General features: G+C 44.6%; 1 pseudogene; it reads left to right on the top strand.

Moving 5' to 3' along the window:
- The first annotated feature begins 11,806 nt into the window (after nt 1-11,806).
- LOC121284515 lies at nt 11,807-11,916 on the top strand (annotated as a pseudogene).
- The last annotated feature ends 16,050 nt before the right edge of the window (nt 11,917-27,966 follow it).

The raw sequence follows: 27,966 nt of genomic DNA, 5'->3' as shown, positions 1-27,966 counted from the left end.
TGATAAATGCAAGAGTTTGAGGCCTAAAACATGTAATTATGTCATGAAGTGAGATGCCACCAGTTGTACTTGTGCTCATTCTGTGCAAGGAATGCTGTTTCTTTTGAGCGTGATACTATTGATATAGTCCAATTATTTATGGGTGCTGCTTTGGATTAGGAATAATTGCAGTTTCTATGTTAGTGGTCGGACTCCTGCATCCCATTACAATAGTGGTGCACTCAATTTTTTTTGGAAACACTGTATATCTCATTTCAGTACTGCATCAAATTATTTCCTTGCAGTATTTGAAACTTTAATAGTCTCACCTCCCACCCATCATTTTGTATTGTTATATGTCAGATAAAATCTCCCTTTTAATATTAAACCAGGCTTAAAATTCCAGTTGCAGGCATGAAAGCAGCAGAAAGGTTTAAAGGTAAATTAATCTTTCCAGGGAGGATGTCAATTTTCTCGATTGTGTTTGCAACTAACAAACAAAATTCAGCTCACGCACTCTGATGTTGGAACAAATAATATTACAGCAATAGAATGCATCAAATGTCAGGAGCAGCTTTCTCACTGTAAGGTAACTCTTTGGGCTAGAGAGGGCAAGATGATGGAGCAAGAGCGGGGAATCACACAGGAGGCCACATGTCAGAATTGTGGCAGCAGGAAAAGTGTTCCATATCAATTGCACAGCGGGAAGGTACCGACGCGAGAAACTCTCCCATTTGTGGCAGGAGCCTCACTGCAATAAATAATGCCACACTTGAATATGATTTGCATGTAATTCCTGTTGCCTCCCGAGTTCAGTACAACATGCTTGGGTCTCCTGTGTTTTCAGTAACCCATCCAGTGTAAGCTAGCAAAGTATAAGTGGCTTCCTTGATTCACTGTGAGAGGCTTTTTGACTCCCTGAAGACTGAGGGTGGAATCGTCCCAGATTTGCACTAAGTGCGGGAAAAACGACATTTTAGTCACTGGCTGCAATGGCGGCTCCTCATACCGTATCGTCCCAAACCCACCACATTAACTATGCATTCCCATGGAACATGCCGTTTCGATAGCAGGAGCACTCTCATTCACTGGCCAAGCCATCACCTCGCCGCTTCATCATGCTGGGCACCACATTTAAAGAGCAGTCATGTGCACACCTCTCAGTGCTTCCAGCCCACAACTGAGGCACAGAAGACAGGATGGCCCCGAAAGGCAAAAAGACTGTAGCCCCCTGGTTTGGTGACATGTTCCTCGAGCACCTTTTGGACACCATGGAGGCTCACAATGCTGTCCTCTATCCCCGCAGTGGAGGGGGCAGCAGCATTGCCAATCCAGCGTGGGAAGCAGTGGCAATGACGGCCAGCGCCAATGCCCTGCAAAAGAGGAAAGCTACACGGTGCTGCAATAGGATGAATGGTCTCATCTGTTCACCAGGATAACTAACTCGTCTCATCACTCTCAACATTATAAGCCCATCACACATCCACAGGGATCTCACACCTCAAGGGACAACACTACTAACTCACACATACCCTCACATCTTCCCTCAGGCTCATATCATCTGGAGCTCACATCCCAATCCCCTACATTGGTCCCCCCACCACATAAACATTCCACGCAGTGCCATGTAACCTGTTCACACTCTCCCCATCTACATGCAGGAGAAGCCTGTTCACATAAGCAAAGTGTGGTAATTATGATTTTATTTAGTGCGCAATATACCATTAAGAATAATGTTTGTTAAGGATGATCACATGATCTTTAGTAGGAGAGTAGCGCGGGCTACCTCTGCAGTTAGTTATTAGTGTAGAGCTAGGGCTTGAAGTGAAAGCACATGTGTTGTTTGCAGCTGAGTATCTTTGTTAATAAACTAAAAGTTTTCATCTAAGAAGTAGCTGCTTATCAACTCTATCAATAGTATCAACTCAGCCACCTGTCACGACCAACTAGCAATGAGAATAAAATATGTTTAACAGAGGAAATCAAGTGAAATGAAATTGGCACTGTACCTCGCACAGTAATTTTAAGTAGAAGTTCTGTTCAAATTAACGAAGTAATTCCCTCTCAGAATGCCGCAATTCAGAAGAATTGATCCTTTCGATCCAAGCACGGATGATTGGTCTCAGTACATTGAACGCCTCACGTTCGTTTTCCAAGCGAACGAGATTACGGGGGAAGAGAAGAGGTGAGCGATCTTCTTAAGTACATGTGGGAATAAAACCTATGGCTTGATTCGATGTTTGATGGCACCCAGTGCCCCAGATTTGAAAAGTTTTAATGAGTTGGTGGGCTTCATGCAGCATCATTATCAACAAAAACCCTCAGTAATGATGCAAAGGTTCAAGTTTAACCCGAGAAATAGAGCCCTGGAGTAGATGGTTGCATGCTATGTATCAAGTTTGAAGCAGTTAATGGAACCTTGTGACATGCTCAGAGATCATTTATTGTGCAGTGTGAATGAGCACACGATTCAGAAGAGATTAATGTCTGAAGCAAATTTGGATTTTAAGAAGGCGCTAGAGAAAACACTGGCCATGGAGAGCGCAGTAAGAGACTCAAAAGCCATACAGGCAGTGCAAAATTGTGCTGTCCTCCAGATCGGGCGGGAAGGCCCAGCCAAAAGCTTGCGAAAATGCAAGACTCTGCCGAGAAGCGGGAAACAACCCCCACTAGGCGGAAAATGAAAAAAAATGACTTAGCAGTGAAAACAAGGAATAATTTCAATAGAGGTGAAAACAAACAGTGTTATAATGATTGGCAGTTTAAAGAAATAAGAATATTTTTATTGTCACAGAAATGGACACATAATGAGACAGTGGAAGGAAAGATTCAGGCAGACTTTCAAACAAAAGAGAAAACCCAGTGAGATCCACAATGTAGAAGAGCCTGAAACAACAAATTCAGATATTTATTCATTGTTCAATTTGAAGGTTGGAAAGACAGAACCAACATTTGTAACAGTGAAAGTGAACGGTAGACCTATTAGAATGGAAGTAGACATAGGAGCTTCCACTACAGTAATTGGGGAACATACCTTCAGATATCTGAATAATGGGGAACATCAATTAAATTTAGAAGAAACAGCTGCCCAATTAAAAATGTACACCAGTGAAGACATTCAAGTCAGAGGCATAAGTAGAGTAACTATCCATTACAGAATCGGCAAAGCTACCAGTGTTGGTATTGAAAGGTAGAGGAGCCAGCTTCCTAGGGCTAACTTGGCTAAGGGAAATCAACCTTGAATGGCCACTGCAATTCCAAAAGGAAGCTGGAAGCATTCCTGTTTTGGAAAAGGAGTGTGTAAGGGCTCAACAGCCTGAAGAAACGCACACTGTCTTAAGCCAAAACATGACAGAACAGCAGAAGGAACTCGAAGAAGTAATGCTTAATGACAGAGTTCGAGACAAGGTGACCCTTGAAAGAAAAATGAAAACTTGCTGAAAGACTTTCACACAATACAAGATTGCTTCAGGTCTAAGTTTGTACCTCTGGAAAAGTGTGAAGAGAAACAGAAAGAATTCAACACTTCTCTGAATAAACTAGAGGATAAATTGGCAGAGTTGACCACAACAGCCTGTATCTGACGAAATGAAACTGGACTTTCACTGAAGGCATGAAATAATCAGCCAGGATGCCATCTTATTGTTCCTCTAAAGGGAAGGGAGCCACATTTAATTGAACTACACAGTGCACATTCAGGAATATCCCGAATGAAGACCATAACATGCAGCTCTCTATGGTGGCCTGGGACAGATGGTGAAATAGAGAGTTTAGTGAAGAATTATGTGCAATGACAGAAACTGCAAAAGTTGCCTTCAACAGCTCTGATACATCCTTGGGAGTGGCCAGAAAGACCATGGGTGCGATTACACATTGATTATGTCGGACCTTTCATGGGAACAATGTTTCTGCTTATTTTCGATGCCCACTCAAAATGAAGTGAAGTCACCAACGTCGACTGCTACAATTGAGAAACTATGTCAAAGTTTTGCCATTAACGAACTGCCAGAAGTAATTGGTTCTGATAATAGCATGGCATGAATTTCAACAGTTTATTAGCCTCAATGCTATCACTTGTAAAAATTCACCGTACCACCCTTCCTCAAATGGACTAGCCGAAAGGGTGCCTCAAGCATTCAAGGCAGTCATGAAGAAGCTAACTAGAGATTCCTGAGTAAATAAGCTAGCACGTTTTCTTTTCCATTATAGGACCACCCCTCACACAACAACAAGTGTCACAACTGTGGAGTTATTGATGAAATGCTGTCTCAGGACAAGACTGAACTCAATGAGGCCAAATTTAGAGGGGAAGGTGGAACGGAGTCAGGATAGTCAGAAAACTAGACACGACTGGCATAGTAGTGAGAGGAAATTTACTGTGGGAGAGCCAGTATATGTGAAGAACTTTGGAGAAGGACCAAAGTGGTTACCAGGTGAAATAAATGCAGCGACTGGACCTCTATCTTACCACGTGGAGGTGGAAGGCCGAGTCATGTGGAGACATGTGGATCATCCAAGGAAGAGAGAAACAAATCACCAAGAAATTATTCCATCAGTGTTCATGTCCGGGTTAGCGTTTCCTGTTGAGAGAACTCAGCCCAGTACAGACATGCCTGATGTTCCTGTAAGAGTTGAGGATACAGAACTGTAGGTGTCTGATGTAAAGGCAGTTCCAGAAAAGGAGATTCCTGACAAAGTATCTGAAGTTGTAGAACTGAGACACTTTACACGCATAAAGAAACCCCCAGAACGACTGAATCTGTAAATTACTTACCAGTGTAAATATTTTGATGTCTTTGAGAAAATTGTACTTGTAAATATAAAATGTATATATGGGTAAAGGAGGAGGGATATGGTAATTATGGTTTTATTTAGTGTGTAATATACTTTTAAGAAGAACGTTTGTTAAGGAAGATTACATGACCTTTAATACTCAATGGGCTGAATTTTTCCGATGGCGAGAAGGGGGCGGGGCCTGCTCACCAACACAAAAATGACACAGGATGATGTTGGGTGGAATCCCCGACATTGAGGCCATTGACAGGATAATTAAAACAATTAAAGGACCTGCCCGTCCAACCTTAAGGTTAATGGGCAGGCCAAGGGCCCTGGCAGCAAATAGAGAAACATAACATGAAACCTCATCCACCGGCGAGATGAGGTTTCATGTCAGTTTTTAAAAAGTTTATTAAAGTTTTTGTGCAATTTATTAACATGTCCCATCTCATGTGACATTGTCACATGAGGGGGTCATGTTAACGATTTTATTTTTTTCTATTTTTAAAGTTTGAAAACCTTTTAGCAATCTCCCTGAGGCAGCACTTAGTCTCAGGGAGATGTGCGCTCTTTCGTGCACATGCGCAAATCAGCGCACTCTCACATTTGGGGAATCCCAACGCCCCCCCCCCCCACCCCCCCCCCTGCACAGGAAGGGCATAGTGCTTCCCGGCAGACGTCATGCTGGGCGGGCCTTAATTGAAAGAAAATTCAGCCCAATTGAAGAGTAGCATGGATTTCCTCTGTAGTCAGTAGTATAGCAATAGAGTTTGAAGTGAAGGCACACGTGTAGTTGCTGCTGAGTACCTTTGTAAATAAACTCAAAGTTTTCCACCCAATTACTGGCTGTTAATCAATAGTACCAACTCGGCCACCTCTCACAACAGCAGGGAGGGATCCCAGACCAGCGGTGGAGTGGCCCACATTAGGCCCCTCACTCACTTTGAGGAGTGTGCCATTGTGCTGACTTGTGGACCGTGCCTACGGTGATGGTGAAGTCGGCAGCAAACACCATTGTGAGGATCCCACTCCACATCATCCCTCCCTCAACGCAAGTCTGAGTTCTCACTCCTGCTTTTGACTCTGCTGCTGTGCACTACTTATCTCTTCTTTGATTCGCAAAGATCTCTGCCAGGCGACCGACACCCTCAGCCAGCCAGTCCTTCAGCTCCATCTACGTCCTCACCTCCAGCCAAGAGAACACTTCCTCCATTGAAGAGCTGGAAATAAGCAGCCTGGAAAACCTGTCACAGCGCTAACCCACACCCTCCAACAGCACAGAGACACACACCTCGGTGGGGTCTAGATCTAGAGCAGGCTCGTGTTCACAGTCTGGTGGTTACCGCATGGACACATGTCCGCAGCAGGAGGAGGCAGGTTCAGCTGAGCTCCACGGCACTCAGACAACTGTTAGGGAAGAGGCATCTGTGAGGTCTGAGTCAGATAACGAACCTCGGGAACGGCCTTCCAATTCATCCTGGAGAGTTGGCAGAAGGCGTGGGAACATCACGCAGAGCTGCTGGAAGCCCTTAACAGAGAGTCTCACGAGTTGGAGGTGTGTGTCCGCCTGCTCTCTGATGAAGTGCTGCCCACATGTGCACCTATGGAGGTCTCCATGGGAAGGATGGCGGACGCCATGGAGACCCTGGTCCAGCAGGACATGGAGATGTGCGCAGACCTGCACTCCATTGTGGGAGCCATGCGTGAGTTCCTGCAGTGGCAAGGCAAGAGGGAAACAGGCTACCTCAATGTCCCCCCCAGGTGCTCCTTCCCCTCAAGGAGTCAGGGAAGGACCCTCAGGCACCTAAAGGCAGGAGGAGCGATGCTGGACACCCCGGGTCATCCATTCAGGAATCTCAGAGGCTGTCCTCTCCCTTTGAGTCCCCTTTGCCTGTGAGCCCCTCAGCACTGACCTCTGTCACCACAGAGGGAGCAGCTGGTCCACAAGTGATTCTGGAGGGAGAGGTGTGTGTGTGGCAGGGCCTTTCGGAGCCTTGTGCAAGCACTCTCCCACGCATATCACATATCACATTAAACTCAATGTCCTGAGCATTTTCAATGCTGCCTGCTGGAGTTCGCTTTCAGTTGTCCATCTGAGCTGACCTGCATCTCCACCCACCCACTGATCACACTCCCATGCAGCACCTGATCTTGCCCACCACAACTCTTATTTCACTTTAAATTTAGACAGCATGGTGGTGATACAATATTTAAATAAGCAGTTAGTATGTGACACCAGGTTTGTGCTTAATATCCAGGCAGCAGCCATGATGCCTATGTGCTGTGTCAATTATACCAAGGTCGCAGATTAATGGATGGATCCTCAGGGATTACTGATTTGGCTGATGACACCCAACAGAAACTCTCACAGTGAAGTAGAAGAGAGGTTCAATACTAGTCATAGCACAACAAGGGCCATAATTTTTGAACAGACCACCGGCCTTCTGAAGATTTCTCTGTTTTCCAAACCCAACTTACCATATTTATATTTAAATTGCATGATTTACATCATGCAATTGCTCATCCTATTTGTTCAAATAAGTCTGTTAAAAACTATTTTTGTTTAACTATTGCCTTAACGGAGGTGTAACTAGGGGCTAGATTAATTAGGAGATTTAGGAGTTATTATAGTAGTGTTTTGTATGTATGTGTTTAAACTCTTTTCTTCTATTAATAAATATTTAATTTAGTTTTGCACAAAAACCTCTAAGTCTTGGTCAGCTCATTACTCGAAATAAAGTACAAATTGCAAAACAGTTGTGGCAGCTGTTTCAAGTTTCCCTCTAGGATTTGAGCAGCTCGGCATTTACCATCCGCTGTGCCATAACAAGCCATGTTCCCTGTAAACTGTGTGGCCTTGCAGCTGTGCCACATCAAAAGTTCCCATGCAGACTGAGCACAAGTTACTGTGCACATGCAGCCACACCAAAATTTAAAGGGCCCGCAGGCATAAATGAATAGGCCTCATACAGAAGCTAATAACAGTGAAGCTCTCAACACTCATTATTACTAGAGGGTAAAACTGGCAGCAAGACTACAGGAAGAAGGCATGGGAGTGGTATGGGAATTGCTCCTAAAGCCAGCATGGACACGACAGGCCAAATGGCCTCTTTCTGTTTTGTAACCATTCTATGATTCCACGATTCCATGAGCTTCTGGTGTCTGCACATGTGTGGTTAAACGTGATATCCGAAAATTGCTGTCATTGATACTTTGTTGCTCCACAGGTTACCATCTTTGCCAATGGACTCAGCATTGAGATCACTGTAATGACATGAACTTAGGTTAAGTATGCGCTATTCTCACTCTAAAGACAGGTGAAATTGTTAGGACTTGTACAATCAGGAGTAACTGAGTTTTTCATGGCTTAATGAGTAATAATTACTGTTGAACTGCCTCTCCAGCCCTGATAAAATTAATTCAGTAGAGTCACATTCCCTCAGAAGAAATTCAATGTTGCAGATTTTGAAAAAAAAATTAAAATTATGTCACAATCTTTATTTTGCCTCATGTACAATGATGTCACTGTAAGTTAAATTTCCTTTTTTGTTATTTTCCTGTTGTTTCTTCCTGCTGTGTGTCTCAGTAAGGATTCTTCATTCTGATTGGTCTTGTCTTGCTCACAGATGCTATAGTTGCCCTATAGAGGGTGACATACAGGAATAGACAACCAATGACATGAGTCTTTGCTGACAGGCCCAGAAAAAGTCTCTGGATAATGGTGCACAAGGCAAAAAGCCATCCCTTTGCTGCCCACAACAAAATCCAGGCCATTATATGGATGATTCAGGCCAGGGTTTGGATATATTTTACATATCAGTGATTGACTTGTTTAGAGTATAAAGCCTAGTTTTTTCCTTTACTCGCTTTAAATTTTTTTGGAGCTAATGAAAATTCAAATCTTGCTCCCATTTCAAAATAAATGGCTGGAACTGGGAAACATTAAAATAAAGATAAGTAAAAAAGATAAATAATAAATACAACATAAAAAATATGTAGAATAAGATGTATTAGTTAGAAAAAGAATAAAATTAACATTAGATAAAGTTATAAAACAGACAAAAATGCAGAAAATAGAAATAGGTGAGGATAAGATAGGACAGCAACATGCAGATTTAAAACTTGCCATGGCGAATGTCAATCTACCTGGCTAAATTTTCTTTTAACTATAACTAATAAAGTTCAACTTTAAATTTTTTAACCATATTTTAGGATTAATTTTCTTAAAATGGAGGGACTTTACTACAATCCCGGCTGAGGAATTTTTCCCATTGCTTTTATGGTTCAGGTACTGTTCCAAACCTTCTACCTTACCAAAGAGCTTTTCTAATTCTCTGAAATTTGCATCAGATGAAATATTATATCTGATGTGTGGTTAGGAATTGCAGATATACATAGGGCTGAATTTTGAGGTAATTGTGCGGGTGCAGTGGCTGGGCCCAGGAGGGGGCAGGAAACAGCCCGCCGCCCTCGATCAGCCCCCAACCACAATTTCATGCTAGTTGGCCAATTAACGGCTAGCCAGTGTGAAATGTGTACTGAAAGGCTCAGCGCTGCCAGGATGGAGGAGGGCGAATGCTCAAGTCAGCGCAGGCACGGGGGAACACACAATAAAAGCTCCTTGAAGGCAGGGAGCTGTCTCAGAAAGCTGAAGAGTAAAACCATCAAATAAAGATTTATAAATGCATTAAAAAAATGTCCATGCTTCAGACTCACTCACCTAAACATATGCATTATAAAAATTCTGCCCAATCATTTTTAATTTTTTAATTTAATTACAGAAGCCTCATCCCGCCCTTGGATGCAAAGGCCGCCTGACTGATTCGCCCGCCCGCCAACCGTAAGGTTGGACTGGCAGCAGAAATCTCTGTTAATTAATACTTTAACGGCCTTAATAGGCCTCTTAAGTGTCAGCGAGCCCGCTGGCGACTCTGGTGCAAGTGCGTGATGACATCAGGATGTTCACCCGACGTCATTGCACACTATTTTATGCCTGATCGGGTTGGGCGTGCGCCTGCCCACAAGATATAAAATTCTGCCCATAAAGTCGTATATGCAGCTGTAGCAGAAAAAAGAATAAAAACAATCAGTTAGTTGGACCATATGAACAAACTTCCTAATAACATTACCAGACCCCTAATGTGTGCAAACCCTTAATTGACCTGTATCTGAACTTCCCAGAGATCGGCCATTGGTCAAAGCATCGGAGCACAGGTTCAGTTTTCAAATGACTTCCACTAGTTCTTTCAGCTACAGTGCATCTTCCCTTTAAGGGGGCTCAATAAAATTTTGTAGCCTTAAAAGCACAGGCACTTTAAAAATAGCATAACATATTAGTGTGGATTTTCTGATCAGTTGCAAGTGAGTCTGTTCAAAGATCATGCTGAAAAACAGCAAAATCTGCACTTACGTAGCTCCTTTAATGTAGACAAATATTGCAAACCACTGCACAGAGCTGTAGTCAAAAAATGGATGCTCAGTTAAGGAATAAAAAAAATATTTGGTTAAGAGGTGCATTTATGGGGGATCATAAATGAGGAGAAGAAGGAGGGTTTGTGAACAAATTTCTGGACTGTCTAGGGCCAGCGAAAGTGATAGAGAAAGGGACTAAAGATGTAAAGGGTTATGAATGTGAGGATGAGGTTTTAAATTTGAGGTCTTAGGAGACTAGAAGCTAATGTAAGTCAGGAAGTATGAGGTGACAGTGATCAGAACATTGGTGTTAGAAAAGATACAGGCAGCAAAGTACTGGAGGAGGTGAAGTTTATAAAGGATGGACACCAGGCGAGGAGAGCATTGGAATAGTTAAGTTCAGAGGTGGCAAAAACTTGGGTGGGAGTTTCATCAGCAGATGAACTGAGGTAGTGGTGAAGGCAGGTGATGTTATAAAAGCAGAAGTAATTATTTTTTGTAATGGAGTAAATGAGTAGACATTGGGTCTGATGCTGTGCTTATGGTCAAATAAGATGTAGAGGTTGCAAATAATCTGGTCCAATTTAAGAGTAGCTGGGGCAAGGAGTGGAATTTGTGTTGGGAGCTGAAGATGATGGTTTTAGTCCTCCCAAGGCAGCAGAGTACACAGATTAGGAAGCACCAATGGTCAGCTTCCAGGAGGTACCATAGGTGGGTGGCAACCTCTTTTGCGAAGTGGAGTTAGCAATACCTGAGATGCCCAAGAAGGACTACTGGGGCTAGTAAATATGAGATCTAAGTTAAGGATGTTAAATTGCACTTCATTGAATTGGATGAGTTGTTCTGGTTCATGGGGAACCAAAATTAGTGAGTTGTAAATTTTCCCAGTATTTGGAGGCCTTACTGAGAAATGCTGGATGTCTGTTTTATACCAACGTTCACAGCATTGAACATTAGTGATGAAACACATGATAAATATATAACCACATTACGTTGCTATTCATATACTGTTCATCTTTGGCCATCCTTATTTAAGTGGACACTTTCTACTGACACACCACTTGCTGCTGGAATTTCTGAAGTTGACTTTCACGAACATGGATGAAACTTTTCATTCCCCTTTCTGATTTTACACCATTATTCATCCCAAATCTAACTGGAAGCAAGAGAAAGAGGAAAATCTAGGCCATGTGTTTTGCACCCAACTCTACTCTTTTCAAAGATGTAAAGAAGGCAGAAAACACTTGCAGAAAGCAATTGACAGAAACCATTTTAAGTTGCTACAATATTAGACATAACTACAAATGATAAGATATAATAGATCTGTCTGTTGTGTCACGACCCATGAACTGCCTTAAGATGGAAGCACGGTGAAAGATTCCAGAGGAGTTAACATCCTCTTGGATTATTCTCTGCTGCTGACAAGATACCAGTTGAACGTTGATAGAAGAAAATCTCTCACAGTTTATATGAAATATAACATTGTACATAGTAATCCAAACAATTACATTGGTAAAATTAATGATCCCTGGACTCTGAGGAAGCCAGTTAACTAGTTGCACGAGTAATAATTGCGGCAGAGGCTGACAATTAATGGTGGCTTTAATGAAGTTGTTGGCTATGCTAATTACCCTGATATACCTACAGCCATACTCGTCTGAAAATGTCTGATCTCAGAAGCTAAGCAGACTCAGACCTGGTTAAGTAGTTGGATGGGAGACCACCTGGGAATATCAGGTGCAGTAGGCTTTACACTCCAACTTGTGGAAAATGTTCATAACTGTGGTTGTGCACTGTGACCAGTACAAATTGTTTGTCTGTACCTAGCTGGACTTTCCCTAATTTTGACCTTTTACAAATAGCAGAATGAGCATTGCCTAAAAGGAGGCAGATTCAACAAGATTGAGCCTGTGGTGATTTTGACAGCTACTGGTGGTGCAGTATGATTAATTGATAGTGTGAAAACTGTTTTCCTGAACAACATTGCAGAGCTATGTCATTGCCCTCCTTTCATTACTCCCAAGTAATTGTTTCAGATAAGGTAGGCCCACTGAGCTGTATATCAATGGAGCCTGACAGTACATTGTGTGTGCTGCTGGCCATGACATGCATCTTGTGCTACCCTACTAGTCCTCATCTATCAATTACAGTGCGAGTGGAGCACTGAATCCAATCTCCGTTCTAAACAAAAGAAGTAGGCTTCAACTGAAATATTTAAAAGCTCACCTATTAGTAAGCACTCTGCAAACACATTGCCACTTCTGCGGAATTCTCCCAAAATGGAACTACATGCAGTAGCGGGTGGTTTCAGCAGCGCCCAGCCCACCATCCACAAAGGCAGCAACTTGCACCCGATTCTGCACTTGGAGCCTCATTAATTATGTAGAGGCATGTTTGGCTCCAAATCATCTGGAAGCTGATTTGTCCACCCACTGTCAGCTGGTGGGCTCGAAGGCCCAGGCGCCACATTTAAATGCAAGTCCAACACACAACCTCAATCTCTCAAACACACCAGAGATGTCTGCAACCCATAAGAGAAAGCCCAAGAGCTTCAGGACAAGGTCTGCACCACGCTTCACCCACCAGGCCCTCCAGGTCTTGGTCAGAGCGGTGCAGGACTAACGGCACTAGCTCTGCCCATGGATGGCTGCAGAAAGCACAGCACCTCACCTCGCTAGCCTGGGACACTGTAGCAGAGCAGGTCAGTGGGGCTGACACCCGTGCCTGAAGTGCCACCCAATGCAGGAAGAGGATGAATGATCTCATCAGCTTCGCCAGGGTAAGTCATCCTTCAACATTTTCCAATATCAAACTCTTATCATGGCATCATGCACTCAAAAAGCTACTCTCTTCAGGTGCCTCACACAGCCATTAGCGCGGGACACATCTCAACACTCATTCTCTCACTGAGACTTTAACATCACCACCATCCCATCTACCATGTTGCTCACACTTCATCCTCTGGCACTGGTGAGGAGGGCTCACCACACACAGGGGACATGCACCTCACCTAAACTCTGCTCCATCCCTTCTCATCACATGCCCTTCTTTCTCCTTCATACGGGCCAAGCTGGCACACAAAAGACACGAGAGATCAAGAACCGGGGAGAGGGACGTCTGACATCTTTGCCCTCAGTGAATTCGAGGAGGCTGCAGCTGAGCTAGCTGGGGATGACAGGGATTGCTCCTGTGGGGAAGGGAGATCAGCCTCTCAACCAACCAGTGTGGATCACAGCTCCATCGTTTCATCAAATCCTGACATTCACAGTGAGTCACGTGCAGTCTTATCTAGCTCATGCTCATTAACCGAAACTCTTTTTCTATTTTCTAGGCACTAGCACATTGACGCCCCAAGCCAGTCCAGCATGACCAGTGTGAGGCTTCGGACCTCATCTGAGCGTGAAGAACCATCACTGCGCTCACACGCACCCTCCACCAGCTCAGAGACACACCCGTCAGTGGGGCACTGATGTAGATTAGGCTCGGGGAACACCTCACTGACATGTCTCCATAACAGTCGGAGGCAGGGACAACCCAGGTCTCTGGCACTCGGAGGGCTGCTGAAGACCAGCCAACCACTCAGTCTGAGTCAGATGATGCGCCTCTGGAAGCGGCCGCCAACTCAATGCTGGAGATGCAATGACAAGCGGTGGAACATCAGGGAGAGATTCGGCAGACTAGAATGAATGATGGAGGAGTCCGTCAGCGTTCTGTCTGATGTTGTGGCTCCGACATGCGAGCACCTCAGTCACTTTGGGAAGGCTGACAACCACCACAGAGACCTTGGTCCAGCAGGTCTTGCCAGATTTGCACTTGGCCCTGCACTCCAAGGCCACACACCCTGGCGGACACCATCAAGATGTAGGCGACATGGGGACGAGGCGCCTTGACTCCTTCCAGGTGCATCATCTCCTGCAGGAGTCAGGGCGGGGCCCTCGGGTCCTCACCGGGAGGATGAGTGTCAGCCGGACACACTGGGGGCCTCCTCTCAGGACAATCCAAAGGTATGCAGCTGCTCACAGCCCCCTCTGCCTGTGATCCCATCCACTCCAGCTGCTCAGGCCACCAAGGCCGCTTCTTCCTCTGAGCAGGTGACCCTTATCAGGCCAGGGCCTGCCAGGCCTCTGGCTACCAGAAGATGTCCACCAAGGTCATCACAGACATCAGGGCATAGCGGTCAGCAGGCTGCCTCCACCTCTGCTGCGAATGTTGGGGCTGCACCCAGATGTAGCGCTAGAGTTAGGAAAGTTAAGAAAAATTGATGTCACTTTTGGGTCATGGGTGTGCTAGATACGTAAGTAAATTGCACCTTTGATAATACATTTGATGGTTATGCGAATGTTCCTGTCAACTGGAGGCATTTTGGTTTTGTACTCTGGAGTCCTCTTATTTCAAGGTTTAGCCTTCCTCCCACTCAGTGATAGTGAGATTCACAATTCTGTGCTGTCAACCTCAGTTGAACTAGTCTCCATACCCATGTCTGATGTCAGGGAGATACATTTAAATTTTTATTTGAAGTGTGTGATGTAAGCATTTCTAACCCTTCTTCCTCAAGAAACACCACTGAGTGAGCGCAACTCATCAACATTGATATTCTAGCAGCATTTGTGTCTCCTCAGTGGTAGTAGCAGAAGAAAAGACATGCACAGTAGGAGGAGATCCCTAGGCATGCCCACATCTCAGTCGCAGCAGTGTTTGCATCATTAGATGGTGGCGAAGGCTTCAAGTCTTCTCTCACATCGCTCTTGTTCCTCAGTGGACTCTCAGTTCCCAGATTGAGCTCACTCACAGGGCCCCACAGACCAAAGCAAAGATCATGGTTTGGTGATTCATGAGGCAAGTGTGAATTGCAGGGCTCATTCTTGCTGCAAGTGGGTGGACATTGCCTGAGTTGAAAGAAGATGGCATTGAGGGCTAGGAGAGATATGGCCATATTCCCTCACTTGACTTTTCTCTTCCTGGAACCTGTCATGAATTAACATATCACGGGCATGTCTCCCACATCTTCCTTCCTCCATTACATGATCATGCTCATAATGACCCTCAGCAGCCTCCTGAGTTTGCTGGGTCTCCAATGAGCTGTCATCCTCTTCTAGTTCAATCTCTGGCAGGGGGACACCTCTTTGCAATGCCAGATTGTGAAGAGTGCAACACACCGCGATGATACAGGAAATCCTGTTGGAAGTGTATTGGAGTGAGCCATCTGAGCGGTCCAAGCATTTTAAATGCATCTTCAGAAGCCCTATGGTCTGCTGTATAAGGGAGTGTGTGGGTTTGTGAGCAGCGTTGTACCTCTCCTCGGACAACTCTGGGAGTGACACATTGAGGTCATTAGCCAGCATTTCATTGGGTACCCCTTATCCCCAAGCACCAATCCCTGGAGACATAATGGCCCCTTGAAAATCTCAGGCACCTGGGAGCGATTCAGGATGTAGGAGTCATGGCAACTCCCAGGGTGCTGTGCACAAACAGATCTCACATTGATGGAATGATAGCCCTTGCAGTTTATAAACATTAGGTCCTGCTGCCATGGAGCCCGTATAGTTACATCGGTGCAATCAATTGCACCCTGCACTCTTGGGAAGCCTGATATGGCAGTGAAGCCAGTGAGTGGTGTTCATCACAACAAGACCAGCGCAGCGCTATGGCAAGTATGTTCCACTCACCTTGAAGTTACCAGTGAACTGAGGTCCAACTTGTGCAAGCCACCCCTTTCCAAACGGGTTTGACGCTGACGTAATTTTCCGCTGACGTGACGGAAGATTGGAAAGAGTGGCCAGATTCCAATGAGCAGCTGTTTTAATGAGCATTCATGACATGCTAATGAATGCAAATGAGATTCGTATCACTAGTCGGCCAGATAGCTGACCTGCCACAAAAACACTGTCAGGTGAATTGCGACCTGTTTTTGCGACGACGTGTTTCCGACTTTTTGCCTCCCACTGGATTCTCTGTTCCTGCCCGTCACAAATCCTGTCGTGGGCAAGATGGGAGAATTCCACCCAATATTGTTTCCTATAAGAACCTGCAAAGCATCACACCACAAATGCAATGTGTGAGCCTTGCAATATAGTATGTATTCCCCTTAACTACCTATTATGTAGCAGCAACAACAGTAACATAATTATCCTACCCCATATCTTCAAAGTAACAGTACAGAGAAATCACTTCATGTGGACACCAATTTGGCAGCATACGGTGAAATCTTCTGTTTTGGAGTCTAAGATCGGTGGCGGGCAAGGAAGTGTGACTGCTTCCCACCTTGCAATGGTCAGCTCGTTATTTATGCATCCGTGTGGAGCATGATGAATCTCGTGGCGGTACAGGGGGGGCAGGAAGTCACCAGTCCCGCCGTTACCTTATGGGATCGAACGTCCGGGTGCCATTCGCTCACTCCAAGCCAGGAGATTCAGTCTGGCTGTCCTTAATGTCCCAGAGAAGAAAACAATATGCAGCCCCATGGTTCAGTGAAGCCTCCCTGGAGATTCCCCTCCAAGCCATCCAGGAAAGGAGGGAGTTATTGTTTCCCAGGAATGGCAGCAGGAAGCCCTCCCCCTAACCACAACGGCCTGGGTGCAGTAGAGGCTAGTGCCCATGGGGCCCAGCACAGAAATGCCCATCAATGCAGAAGAAGGATGAATGACCTGCTGCGCTCCGTCTGGATAAGTGCACCATTTACTCTCATTGCAAACTAATCCTCTGCAGTGACTTGATGTACCAGACAGGTTTCAACGTAACAGGTAAACTTTATTACAGAGAGCTTTACAGATGCTGCATGCTCGAACAGGACTCTTGTTAGGAAGACCCACCCCCAAGATTCCCTGCATTTAGGGCTCATTGGTTGGAGCCTCCACAAACATCACGTGACCCCGATAGACAGTAGGAGAGGCCAAATCTTCAGTAACTACATCTCCTCCCCCTTTAGTTTTTTACAGTTTCTGTTTACAGAGAACATTTGAATATCCAACAACATATACATACGTGACCCCGGTAGACAACTTAGGTGATTAAAGATTAAGCCTTCGAGGTGATTAAAGATTAAGTCTCTGAGGTGATTAAAGATTAAGTCTCTGAGGTGATTAAAGGTTAAGTCTCTAAGGTGCTTTCCTTATTTGGTTAGAGTGGCGTAGCTCAACCACTTGAGCTTCCCGCAGAGGACCAAGATGATCAGCAACTGTGGCACAAGATAAATCTTTAGGAAGTGGTATTTCAGAGTTTGGCAACTCTACAGAGACATCTGGGTCGATCTGTCACTTCAGGGATTGATGGTTCAACGGTAATCACAGGCGCCATAGCTGGTTGTTGGAATGTCTCTCTATTCCTAAGATGATCCACATGTTTTCGAACAATTCAGTCTTGCACTTCCACCTGGAAGGATAAGGGACCAATTTCTGAGACAGTTATACCAGGAACCCAAGGTCCACTTCCAAAATGTCATACGGATACTGTGTCTCCTATAGTTAATGTCTGAGGTTTGCTGTGAATACCGTGATTCAATTTTTGACTACTTTGATTCTTCTCTACCTTCCCATCTAAGCTTGGAAACACCAGCCTTAACCTTGTACGTAGGCAGCATTTCATCGATAATTCAGTGTTGAACCTGTAGTCGAATGTGGCGTTGTACAATAATTGAGAAGAAAGCAGGAAAGTTGAGTTTCTACAGTACCTACTGATAACGTTTTCATTCCAGATTTGAAAGTTTGCACAGTTCTCTCAGCTAAACCATTTGATGAGGGAAGGTTTGAGGTTGTTTTAATATGTCTGATTCCATTTAAATTCATGAATCTCTGAAACTCTGTACTGGTAAAGACTGTACCATTGTCAGAAACGATGACTTCCATTGGGCCATGTATACTAAAACAATGGCACAGTTTCTCGATAGTTGAACTTGATGTTGGTGATCTGACTTCATATACATCCATCCATTTAGAATGCACATCTACGATTAATAAAAACGTGGTACCTAAGAATGTCCTCCATAATCAATATGTAGTCTAACCCAGGGTCGACCAGGCCAATCCCATGGATGCAGTGCAGCTGAAACAGGCAACTTCTGTTGTTGCTGACAATGAAGACAGTGCTTGACCATGCTTTCAATGTCACTGTCTATGCCTGGCTATCAGACATAGCTTTGAGCAACCTTCGATATGCCCGGAAACGCACTGTGAAGCTCTGACAAGACTGGTTCTTTTCCTTGCGAAGGGACGACAACTCTTCAACCCCACAACAAAGCTCCACTTGACAACTTAACTCTGTTTTTCGGGCATGGAATGATCTCATCTCTTCAGACACTGGTGAATTCAAGGTTTCTGACTTTTGACAAAGTTGGATCTCTGTTTGTCCAACTTCTAATTTGCTTCGCATGCACAGGTAAAGAATCCAATAAATTCAGTCCAAGTACAACTTATTGTGGCACTGGAGCAGAAATATGCTACTTGGTAATGGAAGATGACTGAGTGTGTCCGCATTTGCAATATGCAAGCCAGGACGGTGCATAAAGGTATACTCATACGCAGGTAACATCAAAGCCCAACGTTGTATTCTTGCTGATGCTGTTGGTGGACTGGCCTTATCTGCATTGAATAAACCCATTAATGGTTTATGGTCTGATACAATGGTGAAATATTGTCCATGCAGGTACTGATGGAATTTCTTCACTTTGAATACCACCGATAAACTTCCCTTTTCCAGCTGGGAATAACCCTCCTCGGCTGTGGAGAGGGGTCTCGAGACATAGCCAATGGGCCCTTCTGATATATTTTCCATTCTATGTGATAACCCGGCTCCTACACCATAAGGAGGTGCATCACATGTTAGTACCAACTCTTTCGATGGGTCGTAGGGTACCAATAAATACGACAAATGCAATAGTTTCTTTACTTTCACAAAGGCTTCTTCCTGTTGTGAATTCCATGGCCAACAGTAATTCTTTTTAAACAACAAGTGTAATGTTGTTAGCACAGTTGATAAATTCAGCAAGAAGCGACTATAATAGTTGATCATACCCAGGAAAGACTTAAGTTCAGTTACATAGGACATGTTTTATTACTTTTATGACTTTCTCTTCTGCCAGATGCAGACCCAAGGCATCCACCCAGTGACCCAGATAACTAACTTCTGGCACTTGGAATGTACATTTTTCTTTCTTTAATCGTGCTCCAGCTTCCAAGAATCTTCTTAGCACCTCCTCCAGGTTGGCCAAGTGTCTGGTCTTAGCTGACCCTGTGATCAGAGCATCATCTAGGTTTACTACTACTCAGGGAAGTCCTTGCAGATGGCGCTCCATTGTCCATTGGAAGATTGCACATGCAGACGATACTCTATAGGGTAGGCGAGTGTACTGATAAAGACCCTTGTGCATGTTAATAGCCACGTATCCTCTCGACATGCTATCCAGCTCTAATTGTTGGTAAGCATGGCTCATATCCAATTTTGTATAGGATTTGCCTCTAGCTAGCTTTGCATATAGGCTGGCTATCTTGGAATGGGATACTTATCTAATTTTGCTGCTTTGTTTATGGTCAATTTATGGTCCCCAAAAATGCATATGGTTTGGTTAGGCTTAACCACTGGAACTATGGGTGCTGCCTACTCCGAGATTTCGACAGGTTGGATGATGCCCAGTTTTTCTAACTGGCAAAGTTCTGCATCCACCTTCTCCTTCAATGCATAATGCACAGGTCTGGCCTTAAAGGAACATGGTATCGCCTGAGGATCCACATTTATTTTTGCTTGCAAGCCTTTTAACTTCCCTAATTCATCCCAAAGTACACTATTGTATTTTCTTAGCAGTTCAAGAACTCCTGATTTCCACTGAAATTTCTCAGACCAGTCAATCTTGATTTTCTGTAACCAATCTCGCCCTAGAAGACTAGGTCCTTCTCCTGTCACGATTATCACTGGAAGCTGAGCTGTCTGTTGCCTATGAGACATTGGTACTGTGGCGATGCCCTTTACCTGAATAGATTCTCCAATGTATGCCATCCATAGTCACACTGTAAGGATCGATTTTGCCAAAGAGTGGCATGACTGGTGAGCAGTCTTTTCTTTTTTCTTACAATTCGATGTACTCACGTTAACAAGGTGAGGTACATCTTTAGAGATATTTTACCCTCGCTGCCAAATATAAAGGCTTGACGGACTTGACAGGTTTTAACAAGAAACAGATAAACTTTATTAAAGAAGAGTTATTCAGATGCTACACGATCAGGATTCTCGTCAGGAAGCCCAGCACCCCCCATATTCCCTGAATCACTTGACCCCTGATGGACAGCAGGAGGGGTTATACTTTCAGTTACTACCCCCTCATAAAGGCATCAGGCAGTCTAAGTGTGTGAATGCATAGGGATGTCAGATAGGAGTTTAGGCTGCAGCACTCATCAGCAGATGGGATACACTGAATGTGTGCCAGCCACTTCATGCTCTCAATCTTGCATCAGTTGCAGGACATCCTGCTTCTTAATCACTTACTGGGGAAGGCTTAGCAACTGCCAGAGGCATACATGCTCCTGAACTGCTCATGCAACCATTGGCATGACAATCAATCCTTCTGACTATCTGCAGGAAAAGAACATCCATAACAAGCATGATCATGGGGGGCAGTCATGGAAGTGAACAAAACAGGCGGCTTGGATAATAGGCGGGGGTCAGGGTCAGGGTCAGGTTGGGCATGGGGATGGTAAAGGGTATTGGTTCTGAGGGGAGGGAAGATATGTGGAAGTGGATGATAATATGGCCTAGGGCAATGGGGCGATGATAAAGGGTGACAGAGTGGAGAGGAATGGTGGTATTGAGTGGATCAAGGATGAAGGGGGGAAGTTGGTGAGTGACAGAGGGAGGGTAGAAGGTTGTGGAATGATTTTCAAAACTAACAGGCACCATTTTTCCAGTAACTGCAATGCAATGCATTTCATGTAAAACTGCGATACCTCAAAGTGGGAGGAGGGTCTTTTTGGCTGGGTGGACTTCAAGGTCAGCACTATTGGTTGACTAATAATCATGAGGCAACTGGATGACAATAATGCTCAGTTCTGTTTTCCCCTCTGTGGTGAATCCCTCATGGCAGCAGGTTTGTTCCCGACTTATGGGTTTCCAGACTACAGGTGGAATTCTGGCCATTCAAGTCCTCATCCCATATGAGGAGCAGGCTGCAGAGATAGCCAGGAGGAGTAGGACTGTGCCTGAGGTGCAAGTGAGATAGGACTCCTTCAGGAAGCCAGCGAGGGTGCCTCCAATCTGTAGTTGTTGGCTGCGCCCACGGAGTGAAACATTTATTTAATTCAGGAGCTTGTTTAGTCAATCACTAATTCTTTCTTTTCTCTATTCTAGGTGCCAGCAAGAAAATGGGGAGGCCAACATGGGAGACGAACCACAGCCCCATCTCCAATCGTACTTATGAGGAAAAAACAAAATACCGTGGACTCTAGAAACGTGAAACAAACATCAACCATGATCATTCACCCTGGAGGATGAAGGTTTCAAGTCAGGAATTAGCTGCCATCCACCAGCCGTGCACCTTAGAGGCATCCACCTCTCTTCATTGCTGCCTCTGACAACAGCAGATGGCCAATGGTGCAGAATTAATGGTAGATCCAGACCTTGATGGGGTCCCTAGGTTATGAAAACCCATAAGTCGGGAACAAACCTGCTGCCATGCGGGATTCACTACAGAGGGGAAAACAGAACTGAGCATTATTGTCATCCAGTTGCCTTATGATTATTAGGGTGTCCGTTTAGTCAACCAGTAGTGCTGACCTTGAAGTCCACCCAGCTGAAAAGACCCTCCTCCTACTTTGCGCTTTCACAGTTTTACATCAAATGCATTGCATTGCAGTTACTGGAAAAATGGTGCCTGTTTGTTTTGAAAATCATTCCTCAATCTTCTACCCTCCCTCTGTCACCCACCAACTTCCCCCCTTCACCCTTGATCACTCAATACCACCATTCTTCTTCCCTCTGTCACCCTTTATCATCCCCCCATTGCCCTAGGCCTTATTACCATCCACCTCCACATATCTTCCCTCCCCTCAGAACCAACACCCATTACCGTCCCCATGCCCAACCTGAGCCTGACCCTGACCACCCACCTGTTATCCAAGCCACCTGTTTCGTCCACTTTCATGACTGCCCCCCATGAAACCTTCAACTACCCGATTATCACTCCAGACCTGCCAGCCTAGCTTGGCTTGGGCTAACAAGTGGCAAGTGACATTTGCCCCACACAAGTGCCAGCCAATGACCCTGTCCATTAAGAGGGAATCTAACCTTCACCTGTTGATATTCAATGCCATTATCATCACTGAATCTCCCACTATCAACATCCTGGGGGCTTACTATTGACCAGAAACTGAACTAGACTAGCCACATAAATATTTTGGCTAAAGAACAGCTCAGAGGCTAGGAATCCTGTGGTGAGTAACTCACCTCCTGACTCCCCAAAGCCTGCCACCATCTACAAGGCACAAGTCAGGAGTGTGATGGAATACTCCCCACTTGTCTGGATGAGTGCAACTCCCACAACACTCAAGAAGCTCGACAGCATCCAGCACAAAGCAGCCCACTTGATTGGCATCCCATTCACAAATAGTAGCAGCATTCTGGAAATGTGAAACAAATGTCAACCATGATCACTCACCTTGGAGGATGAAGGTTTCAAGTCGGGAATTGAATACTAATTATATGATTGTATTGAAGCACCTCAGGGTGCAACATGATGTATGTTGATAACTCCTATACCATCGTCTGATTGTCTGTAATAACCATATTGAAATGATTGTAATATTAATTGATTGTATTGACACACCTCGTGATCCATGTGTAAAAGTTGAATCTGATTGCACTTTTTGTGATGGCGATTTTGAAATCTACCATCTACAAGATGCACTGCAGGAATTCACCAAGGTTCCTTAGACAGCACCATCCAAACCCATGACTGCTACTATTTAGAAGGACAAGGGTAGTGGACACCAGGGCACACCACCAGCTGGAGGTTTTCCTCCAAGCCACTCATCATCCTGACTTGGAAATATATCACTGTTCCTTCACTGATGCTGGATCTAAATCCTGGAACTCCCTCCCTAACAGCATTATGGGTGTACCTACATTACATGGACTGCAATGCTTCAAGAAAACAGCTCACCACCACCTTCTCAAGGGCAATTAGGGATGGGCAATAAATACTGGCCTAGCCAGCGACACCCACATCCCATAAACGAATAAACAAAAACCCTATTGCATCTCACATCCCCTGACTGTGACTGTTCCCTCCGCTTCCCAGTACTGTCAGTTCAACCCCCAGGACCCTACCGTCGACAGGGCTCAACCTGCCCTCTAGGACCATCTTTCTCCAATCATCTTTGCCTGAAAACCCCCCTCCACCACCCAGACACCGGACCCTCAGACCCTAAAAGGAAGGCCTTTCCCTCAACAACACGTCACTGCACCTTGCATTCCCTCACTGCCTCTCTCCCCTTCCCTGGACAGTCTCTTTCTTCCCTGGACAATCTCCCCACTTCCCCAAGCAGTCTCTTCCTTTCCCAGGCACTCTTCCTCCACTTCCCCCCCATTTCCTGCTTCATATGTCCAGCCTCTGCTCCAACTACCCCACTACCCCCCACCCCCCTTCATCAACCTCCTACATCCAACCTTTTTTTTCGAAAAATGTACTTTATTCGTAAAATATCTGGAAGAACATTACAAAACATTTCAAAATCGCCATCACAAAAAGTACAATCAGATTCAACTTTTACACATGGATCATGAGGTGTATCAATACAACTAATGAATATTACAATCATTTCAAAATGATCATTACAGACAATCAGACAATGGTATTGGAGTTATCAACATACATCATGTTGCACTCTGAGGTGCTTCAATATAATTATAATATAACTAGTATTTAATGCATAGATTCATTGTGAGCTGTACAACCCGAGGGGCTCTAAACAGTTCCCAGCCCCTTGGTGCACTATGGCAGAAAGGTCTTAGACAGCGACCTTTCCCCATGTGACTTTGCAGCAGTTGCCCCAATCTTTGCACAGTTTGTCCTACTGCCACCCAATATAAGTTAAGTTGTGAGTGGTCCCCAAGAAGGCCAAAGTGGCATCTACTCACCTCAAAGTCATGGAAGAATTCAAGTTCACTAGGTGCACATCACTTATGTACAGACGTAAAAGTGAATGTTTTAATTTCTTGCTGGCAGGAAACTTCATTTGGCTAGAGAACTTAATTCCAATGAGGTGACCTTTCAATGAGCATGCATGACTTGCTAATATATGCAAAAAGGCTTCCTGACATTGTTCATCAGGAAGCTCGAACTGCCTTTAACTCTCTTTTAAAATCCCAAGAACAGAATTCCAAAAGTTCATCCCGACATTGGGAAACTGATTTTTGGCTTCCTGCCAAATGAAGTTCCCCTGCCCGCCAATCTTCCTGCTGTTGGCGGGACTGAAAGATTCCGCCCATAGTCACTAATGGTAACTAATGTGAGCTACGCAGTGCTCCCATTATTGCTGCTCTGTTACCCTCCAAAGCACAAGTCATTCCACTTAATACAAACATTAGTTTCCAGGCTTATGAACAGGTAGAAAGAATATAAGAATACAAGTTTACCTTTCAAGAGCTCACAAGCTTAAATTTATTCCTAACCAACTGTTTATCTAGGAGCCACAGAACTTCAGTATTTAATGTACCCATTTATAAAGTAATTCAAATAAGAAGAAAAATACTCAAAATTTACAGCACTATGCATTGACCATATATTTCAGAATCTATGAATATATATGAATATATGAAAATCATACCTGTCATGGCAAACTGTCGTCAAGTGAGGAGATTTCCGCCTAAAGCAAATTTAAATCTAATTAGTGCACAACCTTTGAAAGTTTATAATGGCTGGGATCACAATGCAAGTTTTAATATTATGCTAACAGAAATGTGCAAATCTGACACCGGGCACACAAGTAACTTGGTTCTGAACAGGATGCCTAGCAATCAATGACACTTCTAAATTCCTTTGCACAGCCACTCACACAGGGTATCTTAAAATGCACAACTTGTGATCATTCTGTACAGTACCTTGCAGGGTGCTGTGCAGATCCGCATGTGCACAATTTACAGGGCACATTTTTGGCAATTGTTTTCGTTCAATGGCTTAATATTGACTGAATGCAGCATATTAAATTGTATTTTCACACATCATAGATGAAAATTTCAAATCATTATTTAATCTTAAACCAATGTTTTTTACTTCTTATTAGCTGCACGTGCTTGACTTCAATCTGGGATCCTTCTGCATCACTCAGGCGTTGGGTGGCTTCTGCCAATGCTGTAATGGAAGCTGAGATATCAGTCATCAGACACTGCATCATGGATTGGCCTGCAAGCTTTCTCATGGAATTGGCCACCACTGCCATTCTGGAGAGGATGAGCTCTAATCTCTGCACAAAACCCTGTGTCAAGTTGGTGCCGGACTCTTCTGTGCTCCTTGGCAGTGACAGCAGACTTTCTGGCAGGCCTGCCAATGCACAAAACATTTCATTCTGCACAGTCATCAGCCTTTTTCTACATGCCTCCTCATCAAAGTGACCATATGAGAGCTCTGCGGCAGAACTTGTGTGCAACCTTGCCTTTTGTACCTGTATAACCCTTTCCCCATGATTGCAGGCCACTCAAGCCTAGTAAATCACCAGGGACTACCTTCTACTGTGCCAGTATCTGATCTGGTGGCTGTGAGTGTGAGATTGAGTGATGGTGTTTCATAATCATCGTTCCCTTCTTCCACTGGCACTTCACGCTCTTACACTACCTGGCCAAGTAACAGTTGTTGGGTACTTGAAGGGAGTAATGTACACAGGTAGGATTATGGTTAGGAAGGTGGGGAAAGCAAGAGGTGTATGCTTACACCAACTACAGTTTAGGAATCAGAAGAAATTGTAAGATGAGGGAGAAGTGGAAGAGAGAAGGTGGATAGATAGGAACATGACACCATCTTTAATCCTTTCAGCTCCTCGACTAGGCATGACCTCAGTCATGGTTGCTGCAGTGATGGCAAGGCTTGCTGCAGTAATAAGGGTTTGAGGGTGAGCTGAAGCTCTGAACATGACATACGAGTTGTGATTCATAGAGTTTGTTGGCAGGTGAGTCATGGGGTTGGTGACTGTACCAGTGGACGGAATCTTCTGCTTTTGCTGGTGGTGAGCTTGGAGGTGTGAAGGGCATTAATTAAGCAGGATGGTGGCGTACCCGCATCCCACCACCTTCTCATCTCGCCACCAACTGAATGGCAAATTAATGACCACTCAAAGGCCTCATCTTAACTCAGCTGCAGGTGGGCCTGTCGCCATGTGGCGTGTAACGCAGCTAGAACCGTGCGACCAGCTTGTCACCTCAGGGGTGGGGGGGTCCCTCAATCAAAATTGTCTGACCAAAGGACTGGACAACAGGAAGGGGGGTGGGCCTACTGAGAGGTACCCCTTTCCTTGCTGACAACCCCCCTGCACTCCACTTACCGCCACTTCCACCCCACAACAAACACTGCCCCGCACCTACAACATTACTTACCTGTGATTGCTCGGCGATCCTGGGACTCTAATGCTTGTCCTTTCAGCAACAGCCCCCCCTTGGCATGGCCACCTACTCCTATTGCCTTCTCAAAGTTTGTCTGGAGGGCCTCATTGCCACCTGTTGTTAGGAGACTCTCTCTTCTTGCCCATCTCCTGCACCAAGGCCTTCAGTACCACATGGAGCCTACTCACTGCCATGTTGTGTCGTCTTTGTGTTTTTCCCAGATGCAAGTCACTTCTGCAATCAATTTCAACACCTTTTCAAGCCAACATGTACCCCCCTCCCCAACTTTAAGAGGTTCAAGCTTGCTGTAAACAGAACAGGCTAACTGGGATTTCTGCCTCTCCCAGGCATGCAGCTATTCAAGAGTGTGCTTGCCACTTGCTACATACTGCATGCTGCAATCACAAAAATGAGCAGGCAGCATTAAGTTTGCTTATAATCAGGTAGCAAATCCTATATAAATCAGCTGCTTTATTTAATGCTTCTTTTGGAGGAGACTGGGGGCATTTAAATCTTGTGCTTATTAAACTGCAAGCTGTCAGTGCAGGAGAGTTGTAAGTATATTTTTCACTTTTGGCATCCAGTAACAGGAAAGCAGTGTTCCTGCGCCTGCCTAATTGTTTATCTTAGTCACCACAAAAGTGGGCTCCTGTGCACTAACAACTGGATAACAATGTTTTCAAGAAAGGGTATTCAGGTATATTTTCTTATCAGCAAAGTTTGTCTACAAACACTTGAAGCATTGGTGCTTTATGTGCTACAACAACACAAAAGCAAAATACTGCAGATGCTGGAAGTCTGAAATAAAATCAGTAAATTCAGGAAGTATTCAGCTTAGTAAGCACAAGACTTAAATGCACCCAACCTCCTCCAAACAACATATTAAATAAAACAGCTGTTTTATAGAGGGTTTGTAATATAGCATAAACAGGAACAGAAAAAGAACTGACATAAGTCCACTGAAATATTTATTTTAGTGCATTTAGCTAGAAGTTAATTTTATGCAGAGGGTAGTGGGTGTCTGGAATTCACTGCCCAAGTTGGTGGTAGAGGCAGAAACTCTAAACTCTTTTAAAAAGTACCTGGATCTGCACCTTAAGTGCGGTAAGCTGCAGGGCTATGGGCTGGGTGCAGGAAGGTGGGATTAGAAAGGGCACATGGGTGTCCTCGGGCTGGCATGGACCAGATGGGCCGAATGGCCTCCTTCTGTGCTGTAACTTTTCTATGGTT

This window comes from Carcharodon carcharias, chromosome 11 (genome assembly GCF_017639515.1).
Source record: "Carcharodon carcharias isolate sCarCar2 chromosome 11, sCarCar2.pri, whole genome shotgun sequence".
Taxonomy (NCBI): Eukaryota; Metazoa; Chordata; class Chondrichthyes; order Lamniformes; family Lamnidae; genus Carcharodon; species Carcharodon carcharias.
Note: the sequence above shows the minus strand (reverse complement) of the source record. Positions and strands in the feature narration are given on the sequence as shown.